Source organism: Armigeres subalbatus, chromosome 2 (assembly GCF_024139115.2).
Source record: "Armigeres subalbatus isolate Guangzhou_Male chromosome 2, GZ_Asu_2, whole genome shotgun sequence".
In the NCBI taxonomy this organism is placed as follows: Eukaryota; Metazoa; Arthropoda; class Insecta; order Diptera; family Culicidae; genus Armigeres; species Armigeres subalbatus.
This window is the reverse complement of record NC_085140.1, coordinates 47,764,301-47,778,363: the sequence shown is the minus strand read 5'-3', so window position 1 is coordinate 47,778,363 and position 14,063 is coordinate 47,764,301. Positions and strand designations below refer to the sequence as shown.

Below are 14,063 nucleotides of genomic sequence, written 5' to 3'. Positions count from 1 at the left end.
GCTTGGAAGCCTACTTTCAAAAGGCTCAGCAAAGTAATTTTAAGATGGTTAATGCCTCCTTTCAAGAGGCTCGAAAGACCCATTTTATCAGGCTCGGAAATCAGATTTCGAAGGGGCTCGGAATTCTTCTTTCAGTCAGCCCCCTTTCAAGTGGTTCGGAAGCCTCTTTTTGAAAGGGTCGGAAGCCCCCTTTCAAAAGGCTCAGAAGCCCCCTTTCAAAAGGCTCAGAAGCTCACTTTCAAGAGGCTCGGAAGCCCTTTTTCAAGTGTCTCGAAAACTTCCTTTGGAGGGGCTCGGAATTCTTCCTTCGAGAAGCTTAGGAGCCTACTTTCGAAAAGCTCAGAAATATCGTTTCAAGCCCAAAGCCTCATTTCAAGGCTGGAAAGACCCTTTTTCACGAGGATCGGAAGCCCCCTTTTAAGAGGCTCAGAATTCTCCGTTCAAGGGGATCGGAATTCTTTTAGCCAACCATCACGGCTCGGAATCCCAGTTTCAATAGGCTCGGAATTTTCCTTTCGAGTGGTTGAGAATTCTTCTTTCAAGAAGTCTACTTTCAAACGGCTCAGCGACGTTATTTCAAGATCCTCAAAGCCTCCTTTCAAGAGGCTCGAAAGACCCCTTTCATGTGGCTTGGAAGCCTCCTTTTGAAAGCCTCGGAAACTCCTAAAGGGCTCGGAATTATTCTTTCAAGAGACTTGGAAGCCTACTTTCAAAAGGTTCACAAACGTCATTTCAAGATGCTCAAAAGGTTCGAAAGCACTCTTTGAAGATAATTTTATGAGTTTCGCTTATAAAAATAGGGGGTACCTCAATGAATATAAAAACACGAAGGGGTACCTCTGAAGAAAAAGGTTGAGAACCGCTGCTCTAGATCGTCGTAGTGCCCGTAACCTGACAAGTGCAATATTATTCCTGGATGGAGCCGTTAATTTTGAACATTTTTGCAGAAGAAAGCAAGGTTCTATCTCTCAAAACTGATTTTTGACAGCTGATTTTCGTTTTGGGTCATATATGGCCCATCCGTATTGAATCGGTCAGTAATTAAAAAAACAAAGCACTTAAATTGTTCATCATATACGTTAACTTTATATTAGAAGAGAAAGAAAGCTTTACAACTGAAGCATTGGATTTCGTAATAGATTGTACGATGTTTATTTCCTGAAAATTGAATATGAATGTATTGTATTGTATGAGGGCTCGTAGAGTTCTCTGCATCTTGCTAAAGTATGTGTCCAACTAACCATCCTTCCCCTTCCTCAGCATTCGCAAACACGTGGCCAGGATAGATCTCGACTATTGTAGAGTGCATTGATTACATCTAAGAGATAGTGATTAGTCCCAGAATTAAAATATGTGGTAGCGGATGAAAATGATTCTACTCTCATACAATAGTCCAGGCTTGTACCACCAACGAATTTGTGAAAATTTCTCATTTTATTTTATTTTTAATTTAAATTTTTTTATTTCTCCTCTAATCCGAATACCTGTACTCCGAATGAAACACTACCCCAAAATCCATTACTCTGGAAGGCCATTACCCCGAAAACATATCGAATCGGTAGTATTCCATTATGATGTTTGACATCAACACTGCCGTAATCTGGAAAAGTGACGTAACAGCCATTTTACAACATGCATGTTTTTCATTTTTCTGTTAAAGAGCTCGATGAGTAGTACTCGTTAACATCATTTTTGGAAAATGGCGTATACGTCACTTTTTCAGATTACGACAGAACAGACATCGATGAATCGCAAAATGACAATCTTCTCAAAGAATAAAAAATCAGAGTCACTTAGAGAAAAGCATTAATGATTCGACAGTTTTGGTTTTTCGTCTAATTAATTTAAACTATCATTCTACACCCTCATAACCTGGAAAAGTACTATTCTAGGGAAAGTAATAAGTGAGCCTTCATTCAAAAGAAAGCATTTTTCCGATATAAGGCACACAGAGAAATAATGTCTTCTTCAAATGAACGCGTCTGCTCGATTAAAGGCAGATAGAGGAGATGATGCCTTCTTCAAATGGACGCATTTGGCTGGTATAAAGCACACAGAGGAAATAATGCCTTTTCAAAGGTGCCCGATATAAGACGAAAAGAGATGATGAGTTCTTTAACCCTCAAAGACCCAGGACGAACGGATTTTTTTTTCAAATGGCTCGCATTCAGCACCTGATCGTCGGAATTCCTCGCGGTTTCGTTTGTGCTCAATGGGAATAGCTATATTTTTGCCCTGATACATTTTAAGACCGAAATTCCTGTTCAGGTCCGAGTTATTGCTAAAAATAAGTGTGCGCGGGGGTCTTTTTCCCTGTAATTCGAACATCAACTCAATGTTCTGGCCATGTTTACGTCCGGAATTTACAAATCAACCATCAAACCATTTCTAAAACATATTTGACAAGAATTCTAGTCGATTTCGATAGTTTCATCATTTGAATAGGACATGGTTGACTAAATTCAGGGCCGGATTCAGGAGTCACAATGGTATAGTGTGGGCTACAAAATCAATTACAATGAAACATGCCTGCGGGAATTGACATGCAGATATACAAGATTTACAACTCAGGAGTTTTTAAATTTCCATTTTCAATTGAATGTGATCTACTGAAATTCTTACCAGGGCCGGATTCAGGGGTCAAAATGCGACTGCTCAAACTTCATGAAAACACATCAGGAGCTCAATGAATTCTGTTTGCAATTGAAATTGATGATAAAGAAATGCTAATATTATCTTCCAAACTTAGACGTACATGTTCATGATAGAATTAGAGGCGAAAGTATAGAATTGATAGTTCCGTTAGGATACGGCAGGCATGAAGAATGTTTTTATAGAAGTCGATTTGAAAGCGAGCGGAGGGCAATATTTGTGATGGCATATATCACACGACCTTCCTTCTGCCAAGCTCCCGTATGAAGGGGTAGGGAAGAATATCAGTTATATCAGCTGGTATATCTCCACTGGCTCAATTGAAATTGAGTTTCTAAAATTTCGACCAGGGTCGGATTCAGAAGTCAAAATGAGGAAAGCTGGGACATAATACAAATTACATTAAAACTGGGCACGCGACTGCTCAAACTTCAAGAAAACACATCAGGAGCACAATTAGTTCTGTTTACAATTGACATTGACTTTCTCAAAAATTTGTACCAGGGTCGGATTCAGGGGTCAAAATGATGAGAGCAGGGGTTATAGCACCAATTACAATGAAACTGGGCATGCGACTGCTCAAACTTCAAGAAAACACATCAGGAGCTCAATGAATTCGGTTTGCAATTGAAATTTACTTTTTGAAATTTCGACCAGGGTCGGATTCAGGAGTCAAAATGATGAGAGCTGGGGACATAACACCAAATACAATAAAACTGGGCATGCGACTGCTCTGCTCAAACTTCATGAAAACCAATCAGAGGCAACTTGCAACTTGCAACTTGCCGAAGACAAACAAGATCTCTCTCTCTTTCTCACACACACCCTTACTCACTCACTTACTCTGCATCAGTAAAGCATTACTCACTCAACCACTCTTATTCATTCACCCACTCTCACTCATTTACTCTCAAACGCTCGCTCTCTCTTTCTCGCTCACTCTGACTCACTCACTCTTACTCGCTTATTCACTCACTTTTAGTCACTCACTCACTTACTCTCTCCCTCACTTTTATTCAATAGAAGGGAGGAATCGCAGTAAGACTTGACACGAATAGACGTGTTTGGCTTTTGCCGCCACGTATGTATTTCTTTTTTGCGCATCATTTTTCATTGACGTAAGTACAGTGAATGCAGTTAGAACTGCACTAATTACTATACTGCCGTTATACGCATAACTGTCCCATGTATATAGGGAACCCCAGCAAACATGGGATAAATATGTGTAGAATACCAGTATAGACTCTGTAGATTCATCGGTTTCGACTTGTAATGCTGAAGACGCTCAAGAAGAGTGTCGGATTGAATGATTTGTTGTTCTGCGACGATTCAAATTTGAATCTCGAATGTGCTGTGGAAGAGTGCCGGCTTAAGGCTTAAAGCATGAGCCAATACAGAGTATGGTTGGAGAGCCACCGAAAAGGTGTTGGCATTCTCGTTCAAAGGCCACGAAATTGTATTGCCTTTGGTTTGCCGGATCGGATTCTATTGGTTTAGAATTTCAATGCTGGATATTGGATTTGCAGAAAGAAAAGAAGGGGAGTCTCTGGAGGACTATTTATTTGCAATACAGTCAAACCTCCATGAGTCGATATGGAAGGTATTATCGACTCAAAGTAATATCGAAATGTGGAAAAGGGATTCTGTGGAAAGCTGTTTGAAGGGTCCATCACAGTCAGAGCTGTAAATATTCGATTATTTTTGCCTTTCTCGTACAACAAAGTTGTACCGAAAGGCTATCATTTCACTCCAAAATCGAACTTTTTATAGAAGTCTCGAAGACCCATGATGTTATATACCAATCGATTCAGCTCGTCGACATTAGCTCGAAAAACAAAAAACAAAAACGATTCAGCTCGAAAAACATTAGCCACTATTTCATAAAGTAATTCTTAATCGATTTTCTCGCAACAAGTTGCATTCGACTCTAATTGATCACTATTGAATTTGATAACGATCGACCATTGCGTTTAAAAGTTATTAAGAAAATGGTATCGAACTATGTAAGCGCCATATAAGGTTGGTGTCTAGGCTAAATGCGAGAAAGGCAGTGTCACCACTCGGTGAATTAAGTTGGGTTTTTTTTATGAAGCCCATCGGCCTTCTTTGTCACTTAACTTCTAAACATATTCATATTCGACTCTGCACCGTCAATTTTCAGAATGAATATGGGTCAGTGAGTATTTATTTGAATATCACAAATTATTAAATAATCGTAAAACTGAACACATTTTTGATGATTTAAATAATCACACGCATAGATCTAATCCTGACGTTCAATTGAAGGGCATTTTTAGCGTCAAATGACTATATAATCAAGCCCAATTTTGTTTTTTTCGCGCGCAGGTACCATACTCAGTGGTAATCAATTGAATGAATTTATGAAGAAGTAAACTGAGTAAGTCATTCTATGTTAAAATCAAAACACGAATGTCAAAAGTCGGAGTGAATGTGCTTCATGAAAGTGAATATTTTAAGCTCTGATCACAGTAACCCAGAAATTTTTTTTTTTAATATGGCATAATTTGCTTCTATGAGTCAATGTCGAGTCATAGAACATCGACTCATGGAGGTTTGACTGTAGTTGAAACCAGAGCTGACAAATGTCATCGTAGAAGTCCAAAATGCCGTAGTAGTGATGAGTTGTCGACATTTGCTTACGGCCCGGCGTGTAACCAAATCGTCATCGACGACGAAGCCCGAGAGTTTCATAAGATTTATCTATAAGAGGCAGTAGCCATTCGAAGTTTTTTTTTTAAACCGTTGTAATAATGAATTCAAAGTTATAAGTAATGGAGTCATCATTAATGTTATCGATAAATTTATGTTACCAAAGTTCCTACTTTTTATTTGAGATGCCTTTCTGTTTTTAATCAATTCATCTCTAGTGATGTTCAATCAATAATGTGAAGAAGTTGTTATGGAAATCGTCGTAATTTTTGGTTGCGCGACTATCTTCGTGGCATGCAGTAAGAAGAAAACGAATAGGTGTTGTGTTGTGTTGTTCAATGTTATGACGAAGACTATATTTTTTCGATATCTGCATACGACGAGAATGACTTTTGACAGGCCTGATTGCAACTTTAGAAGCCGAGGGCCCTTAGAAAGAGTACCGGATTAATTTGTTTAGTAAATATGGTAAAGTAAATGGAAAAATTGGTATTGATATTCATTTTGAAATTTTGAAAAAGGTTATTGTAATATGATTATGAAATTAAAAATTGGATTTGGCCGTGTAACAAATATTAAAAACAGGTTCACCATCTTCGACCATAGATAGGACAGACTGAATACTTGTAGGTGCATTAGACAACGGACAGGACATATACACAACACCCAGTAGGAAATTTTCCGGTGTACGAAAAGTCTTTTGCTTACTAGAGCTGGAATCTAACCCACCAGTATTCAAATGCGCCCAGACGACACGGCCGTGAAGCCCACTATATTAGATTAAAATTAGTTTTTGGTTATTAGGCCGATACAAATATTTAAAAACTATTTTGTCTCCCTCCCCCTCGGATTTTTTTGCCAAAAAATAATATTTTGAAGGGGCAACAAAATAAAATTCTGATAATTTTGAGGATTTTCAAAACATTCTTCAACAAATCCGAGGAGTTTTTTGATTTTTTTTTTTTCATTTTTATATTTATTTTTTATTATATCCCCCCCCTGACCTTTCGGAGACCAGTAGGACAAAATATTAATTAAATATTTGTAACGGCCTTAGTTTCGAAAAAATGGACTTTGATTCATATTTTATTTCAGAAAATTGGATAAGGATAAAAGAGTGCAATTAAGAAAAGACATTTATCCGTTATTTTGCATTATCTCATGCTCTTTTGGAAATATTCGAGAGTCTCACTCTGGTTACAAAAATAGCATCGTATTCTTGGAAATATCAGAATATGTAAGACAAACGATTCTTGTCATATTTGCTCGAGTTCTGATAAAGGCTTGTTGCGAGGTGAGTTTGCCAGTGACAAGCTCTGTAGATGACAAAGGGTATATTGTTAGTCGTTGCTTGAATATTGAGTAACATTTTGCAGTCCAAGTTTGGTCGGTGATCTGGAGTTGAGGCTTGACGATGGTTATACCCATAGTGACCATTTGGATACCCGCAGCCAGGCAAAGCGAGAAAGCCAGGGAGCCACTCCTATAACCCGAGCGTGGACGGTCGCCCATTTTCACAGTGTGACCTTCAGTGAAGCTAATGGACTGGAGAAGAACACGGGAAGTTTGAGCGGTGGCGAACTAGTTGCAGTTCTGTCGTGAGCGTGTGACGCTACCATGCTGAGGAAAGCCCGTCTGTGGAATTTCAGGCCACAGGTATACTAGTGGAGCGAACAAATTGCAGCCCTTCGAGCAACCTGCTTCCGGGCTAGGAGAAGACTGCAAAGGGTACAGCCGGCGGAATTGAGAGAGGAACGCATCGAGCGTTTCAAAGCAGCGAGGCTGGCCCCAAACAAGACAATCAAAGAGAGCAAGTTGGGTGTAGTAAAGTCCCTCTACCCGAGTAAAGCTCTTGGTCCGGACGGGGTCCCGAACATGGTCAATCCTTATATGACTTGCCTTCAAAGCGATTTAGAACAGAAGGTACGGAAGAGCATCACCTTGCCGTAACCATCTGTGCCTTTTGAAGTAATTCAGGAATGCCTTCCAAACTCGAACCACAAACATCACCCGATTCATCGTCGCCTTTACCAAACGTATCAGTTCATCCGGAAATCCATGTTCATACATATGCGACTCCGAGTTCGATGAATGTGGGCCACGTTGTATTCACGGCACTTCTCCGTTCGCTCATGAATCCTGTCTAGTACTGTTACACAATACGCAAATAAACACAGAACTTTAATTCATCGAGCCGAGTCGATTGGTTCATACATTCGGTATCTGTACATTACATTCAAAAATGTGTTTTTAAAACGAGGAGAATAAAAAATAAATACTGGAGTGGGAAGCGACGAAAGTAAGTTGAAAGATAGACAGAAAGATAGCGCCAAACATCTAAGCATTTAACGCAAAACTCTATAAATATCAGAATCATGGAGGTTTACAAAATAAAATAGTGTAAGTAAGTTCATACAAACCATATTTGAACAATCGAGCATGTTTTGTTTTGATGATAAATTCTAGTGAGAATTCAAATATCTTGACTTGGAAATCCTAGGACACTTCCTTTTCGAAAAATTTCTTAGAATGGGCCAGGATTAGGACGCACTGAGTAGTCGACATCCATTCACATTTTTGTCATGTTTTTTCGTTATCAATGGAGTACTGACTGTAATTTTGTTCACTACAATTTTGGCGCGAAATATTGCTACTATGGTTCTAGTTGTACATATATAGAGTCACTTATTCAGTAGAATAATAAACAAGTTGCAGTATTCTTGAATTATTTAAACAACTCCCTCGCTGCAACTCTCATTCATTTCTACCGAATGGCTCGCATTGCCTTAGTAGACAAATCTGCCACCAACCTACACTCCTACACAAACCCCACGATCAAACTCGAGCAAACCTCGTGAAGAGCATTTAAAACCTTCGTGGGTTGAAGCTAAATCTGTTCGTAAAAACTCCAAGACCCACACCAACTACAGCTTCAATGAGTTAGTACCTACTAGCGATTCTACAGAAGTATTGGTACTGGTAGTAATCCGCATAAGAAAACCAGCTCAGTGGCAGCTGTTGTAGCTCCGTAATAAGACATTTCAACAAAACGAAACTTTTACGCAAGCCTCTGCTGGCCGAGCTTGGGCATAAGCGCAGCAACAGCAACAACAGTCGCACGTTCCGCATTCTCTTGTGTGCCTCAAACCTTCGCGTGCGTCGTTTTCAGCTTCTCGCAATCGCAATGATCGAGCAGAGCTTTAACTGGCTACGTCATCGATCGATGCGCGATGCCTCTCTCGCTCGCGTGAGAAACACGGCCGTCAGCACCAGCCATCGACTCATCTTGTTTCTTGTGCGATGCGCAATCTTCTACCCTAAGCACGCTTGATCGAAAGTTCCGTCTCGAGGCGCAGCCGCGTATAGTTCAAGAACCCCCAAGGTAAACAGAGTCACTATCGTTTCGCAATCCTTTGATCATTGACGCCTAGGCGATGAGTAATCGGTTATTTAGCAAATCATTCTTTCGCCATGCACGAAATTCGTCGCGGCTTTGTCTAGCCGAAATGGATATGAATATTACAGTTCAGTCCTGGGCGTCAATCATGTTGAATGGTCTCGCACAATCACAAGATCGCGCTTGGTCTGACTTCTGGCCGGTTTCATGGACAGAATGACTGCACTACTGCACTCTGTACGGGGAGGTGGCTACTCGCGGAGCGATATGGGAGTGGACGCAGTTGACGCGCTGCAGTCACGGTATAGTTCGGGCGGCGGTGCATTTTGCCGTTGGCGATCACACGTTCGAAAAAGTATTTGGGTGAAGGTTAATCGCGCCGAGTGGACCCGATCGACGGAAGACAAGCGTATAGTCGTCGTGCCTGGTGGTCCGTTTTGGGGTGTGGGAGCCTAAGCAAACTATAGGTCTGTGACAAGCAACGTACAGTCAACCAGCTGAGTGGGGGTTTCGCATTTCCCAAATGGATGATGCAGCCAATCACGGGGGGATTTGATTCAATCTCGTTGATGCAGCGTTTGATGAACTTGACATTGGTTTGCTGCGTCAGAAACTTGAACAGTTACTCATCGATTGCATTGCCCTGTAGTTTATAGGAATTTCGACTTACGCGTTTCAAGGGTGCTTAGACAATCCTCGCAATGATCCAGTAATGAAATAAATCACTAGGTATGATTCATCTCACATCGATTTTTTTTTCCCGAAATTTTTATCAAAATTTGCATAAGCTAACTCGATAACGCGTCTCAATGCGATGCCGCTGTTTAACACTGGACAAATTGGTAGAAGGTGCTAAACAACATCTATCGCGGAAATGAATGTGCAATCGACAAATATGTGGCTCTAATTTATAACAACAATTTAAATAAACGAAGTGGAGATCACTTTTTGGAATTTTATGTAATTGATTATGCACTATATAACACTTGATTTATTAAAAAATATAGGGATAATGTTAAAAGAAAATGAATAATTAAATTGCTTCACGATGCCGAAATTAAGTTTCGCGGTTTGGTCGAGTTCAGGGATTAAAATAACACACCCGAGATACTTACATATTACTGGATTTGATCATATAGATAAATTAGTGTGAATTGTGCTGCTGGGGCAATAGGAAAGGAATGGAATTCGGGGATGCTAATGGTAAGGTGTGTCATCTATCATTATTGGCGATATGTATACACGTTATGAGACAAGCAAACCATTTCTTGGGAGACAAAAACGAGAGGAAGGCATACGAAATGGATCAACGACAGACATTGGAATTTAGAACAAGAGGTAAACATTTATTAGGGGCTGCAATAGGCAAGGGAATAGATAGACAATTATTACAGTATTAAACATCAGCAACTTTTACAATTTGGTGGACAAAGGACTACGGTATTAGAGATCAGGGTTAAAATTAATAGGCTTTGGATGTTAAATTCGCCTGCGCACACGATATGGTCAAAATCCTAATAATCTGCGCAACAGACACAGAGATTGCCTTCTGAGAATTTTACTCTGATGAGATGTGCAATTAAAAAGTAGTGTTTGGACATTAGACAGAACTTTTGAATGTTTTTTTTTATATTTTAAGACCTTCGACACCTGTGAGGGAATTTAGTACACAAATCTACCGATCTCCTCTTTTACTTGTTTAAGAGATACGATAAGTGCTTAACGGGCTTCATTTATCGAAAAGCCCCCATGGACCTTAGTCTATCGGAGAAGTCGTCCCCAAGTAACAATTCTGTGATCGCTGGGTTTTATATGAATTTTGATAAGGTTTTATTGTGGGAATAATTAAAGCCTATTGTTTTATTGTGGTCATAAACAATGCTAACGAACAAAGGTTTTATATCACTTTTGAGATATCCATAAAACTCTTATAAACCATGTTTTAAAACTGAACTTTTTGTTAGCTTTGAAGTTTTAATAATAGTTTTATTATTGCTTTCAAATGCGTCATAAAGCCAGTTTGGGTCACTGCTTTAAAACTACTCAACGTGACTCGATCTATTCACCATGTTGTATTTGGAAAGCAGTGTTGCTGTATAACTTATACGTGAATTATGCAATAAGACGCATGATGAGGTTAGCATATTTTTACCGACATAATGTGAGTGACATGTGTGTCTGATAAACTTAAGATGCTTCTCATTTCCCAAATTTAAAAAAAAAAACAGTGTTGATTTAGATTTGGAAAATGAGACACATAAATGTGAAATGCTATTAAATATATGCATTTAATTGACTTGCGGCTTTTCATGAAAAGCCTATGCGATGAAGAATCATTTTAATGAATCGCCTGCTTTGAGCGTGCTTACAGCGGCACACTAGGAGTTAACTTTCGGAAATCAGTATGGCGAAAGGCATCTAAGGTTCGATTTCTCAAAATTAAGCACCTTCATCGAAAAAAATATTTGGTAAGCGTAGTAGCGGACACCGTCGTACATAACTGGTACCAAATAGATTTTCGTGAAAAGTTCCTGCTGTAGAGAAACCCTGCGTTAGATGCAGGCATTGCAATATCATATGAGCACAGGATATTATCTTTGCTTGTGCAAAGATATTATCTCTTATCAAAGAGCACTCTGGAAAGATATTATCATTTGAGCATTTGATGATGATCCTGATAGGTAGCCAGCGCGGTTCGCGGTTTGTTCACGTTGCGAGGGCGTTGCTACAACAGAAGCAGTGAAAAAACTTTTCTCCATGGCGAAAATTGCACTTTGTTTACTGAGCAGATAGATAACTAAGATCGATATCCCAGCATATCATCAGTATCTTTGCTCAGAAGATAGAATGATGGGATAAATTGCAATGCCTGGTTAGATGTCTTTCGCCATACAAATTTCTGACGGTTAACTCATGCTGGCTATATTGGGCATATACTATAGCGCCTGGATGTGACAGCGGCGGGTAGAAAATCAGTCACTGCCAATAATTCATTCACAATGATTTCGAGTTTCCGATTTCTAAAAAAGTGAAGGAAAAAATAATTTTTGCATTTTTCTTCATGCTAATGTGCTCCTGGTTAAAGAATTTGTCCTTGTAACATACACACACACACAATTTATTATACGGATCCGCAAACCTGCTTTAATTTCCACAGATTTGGCATCGTTGCCCGTAGGATGAAAAAGTGCTTCCCGCCTCAGCCACTAGGCTGCGTGCTATCGAACCAAAGGCCATCTGTTGTAGGGAAGTGTAATCTGGACAAAGTTTTATAACAAGTTTAAAACGGTCATGAAATAACCAAAGATAATTATCGTCAGATTTTTTGTTTTCATAAAAAGGAATATCGCCATGTTGAAATAATGATCAACGTCATGGCCGTGATTGAAAAAATACATCAATTACGATCAAATTGATTATTCATTAGTGGCATTAAATTATTTCAGAGGTTTTTTGATAGAAGCAAAGTTGATTTATTGAAAACTATTTGAAATTGAAATATTTTGAGCAGTTTAGAAAATTATTCAATTTCCTATTTTCATATGATTATTCGATAATTTCGAGGCGCGTTGATTTCAAGCTTCTACAAACTCAATATTCACGATAAATTTGGTTGCGCATGTCATTCTGTTGTATGAACTACTTAAACAATACTTCATTTTCAACATCAACGATTAAATCAGAAGCTTCATTTTCCAGATATCAGGGGACATTGTTATCTAGTGAAAATAAAAACAAATGCAATGGAATGACAATAAATATAATCCATAATATGAAATTGAAACAGTTTTATTGTTACTCTTATGATGGTCACGACAACCTCTTATAGAGTATCAACAAATTCAATACTATGTTTTATTGCAGTTTTATTACTACTCTTAATACGGTTTTAATAACTTCTTCTAGATTGGTCCATTAGGCCGGAAGGCTATCTTAATGATGTTAGGAAGAGGTTTTGGTGGAGTTATTAGTTTTATTATCAACTGGTCATGAAAACCTCTTATAGAGCTTGATAAATCTTAAAATGTTACTTGGGTCAGGAGGTAGGAATCTGATTTGCCTGAGTGAATTGTTTATAGTTGCCTGCTCAGCAGTATACACGGAACTAGGATCTTTGAGCTTACCCTAACAGCACAATTCGGTTTGGGAAGATCCATTAATTACGAAACGCAAAAATTGGGCATTTTCGACACCCGCCTCCCTCTGTGTCACACTTTATGTATGAAGCATCTGAAATTTTTGTATGGGTCGTCACATTTCATGGACCTCTAAGCGTTACGTAATTTGTGGATGTTCCCTTTGATTGGATTGCTGAAACTTAAATGTGATCGAATTCAGTTGCATATAGGTTACAGAAACCAGTATACCACAAGTATGCATCTAATAAACTGTAACTTTTCACCGAATGACTTTTGGCCGAATGTAACATTTAGCGAAATAAAAATAACAATAGCTTAGTGTTCATTTAGCACCTGCGAGGTTTCTAAGCCAAGTTACCATTTATTGCCTTTCTCGTATGTTTTTGCATTCGTTTAACACGTGATTAGCACATTAAAACTTTTATACCTAAAAAAGTCGAGAAAATTCTGCATCGATATATTTTCTAGAACGGACCAGAAGTTGAACCAAGCCTCCTTCAGCATAGTCTTGCCTGGCAACAACGCGGGAAGATGCGTTGCACGGCTAACGAAGGCTTCCCAGAATATGTAGAAGTAGTTTGCGAAATTTCAATTGCCTCTTGTAAATCCTTCATTATATCTGACAGATGGGCCAGATATATTAAATGGATTATCTCCTCTTTTTACTTTGTTACGGATAGACGTTTTTATGAATAATTCTCCATTTCTTACTTTCGCCTTATACCGAGAAACCCAAGCAGCACAAGTTGAGCAAATCTGGTTGCAGTAACCATATTGTGACTGAATCTGGTCATATATAAGTTACTGTGATCGATGTGCAATATGTGTGCTGCTCAGGAAACGTATTCATTAAAATATGGCATTAAATCCTCCCTTCGCTTTATACCTGGCAGAGGTACCCATTCCTCCATTCGCCTTATATCGGGCAGACGCGTTTTTCAAAGAAGACATTATCAATTCCGTTCGCCTTATACCGTTCAGACGAATCCATTTAAAAGGAAGCATTACCCCTCCCTTCGTCTCATACCGGGAGGGCGCTTTCTTTTAAAGAAGGCATTATCAACTCCTTTCGCCTTATACTGAAAAGACGCCATTATACCATTCAAAATAGGCATTATCTTTACACTTTGCCTTATACCAGGCAGATGCGTTAATTTTTAGAAGGGACTGACTCCTTTCTTCTCCAAAAGAATTAAGTCCAGATC

At 39.0% G+C, this 14,063-nt stretch overlaps 1 protein-coding gene across 1 annotated transcript in view; it reads right to left on the bottom strand.

Moving 5' to 3' along the window:
* The window catches only part of LOC134218541 (uncharacterized), a 757,540-nt gene that overhangs the window by 499,830 nt on the left and 243,647 nt on the right, over positions 1–14,063 (bottom strand). The window lies entirely within an intron of this gene.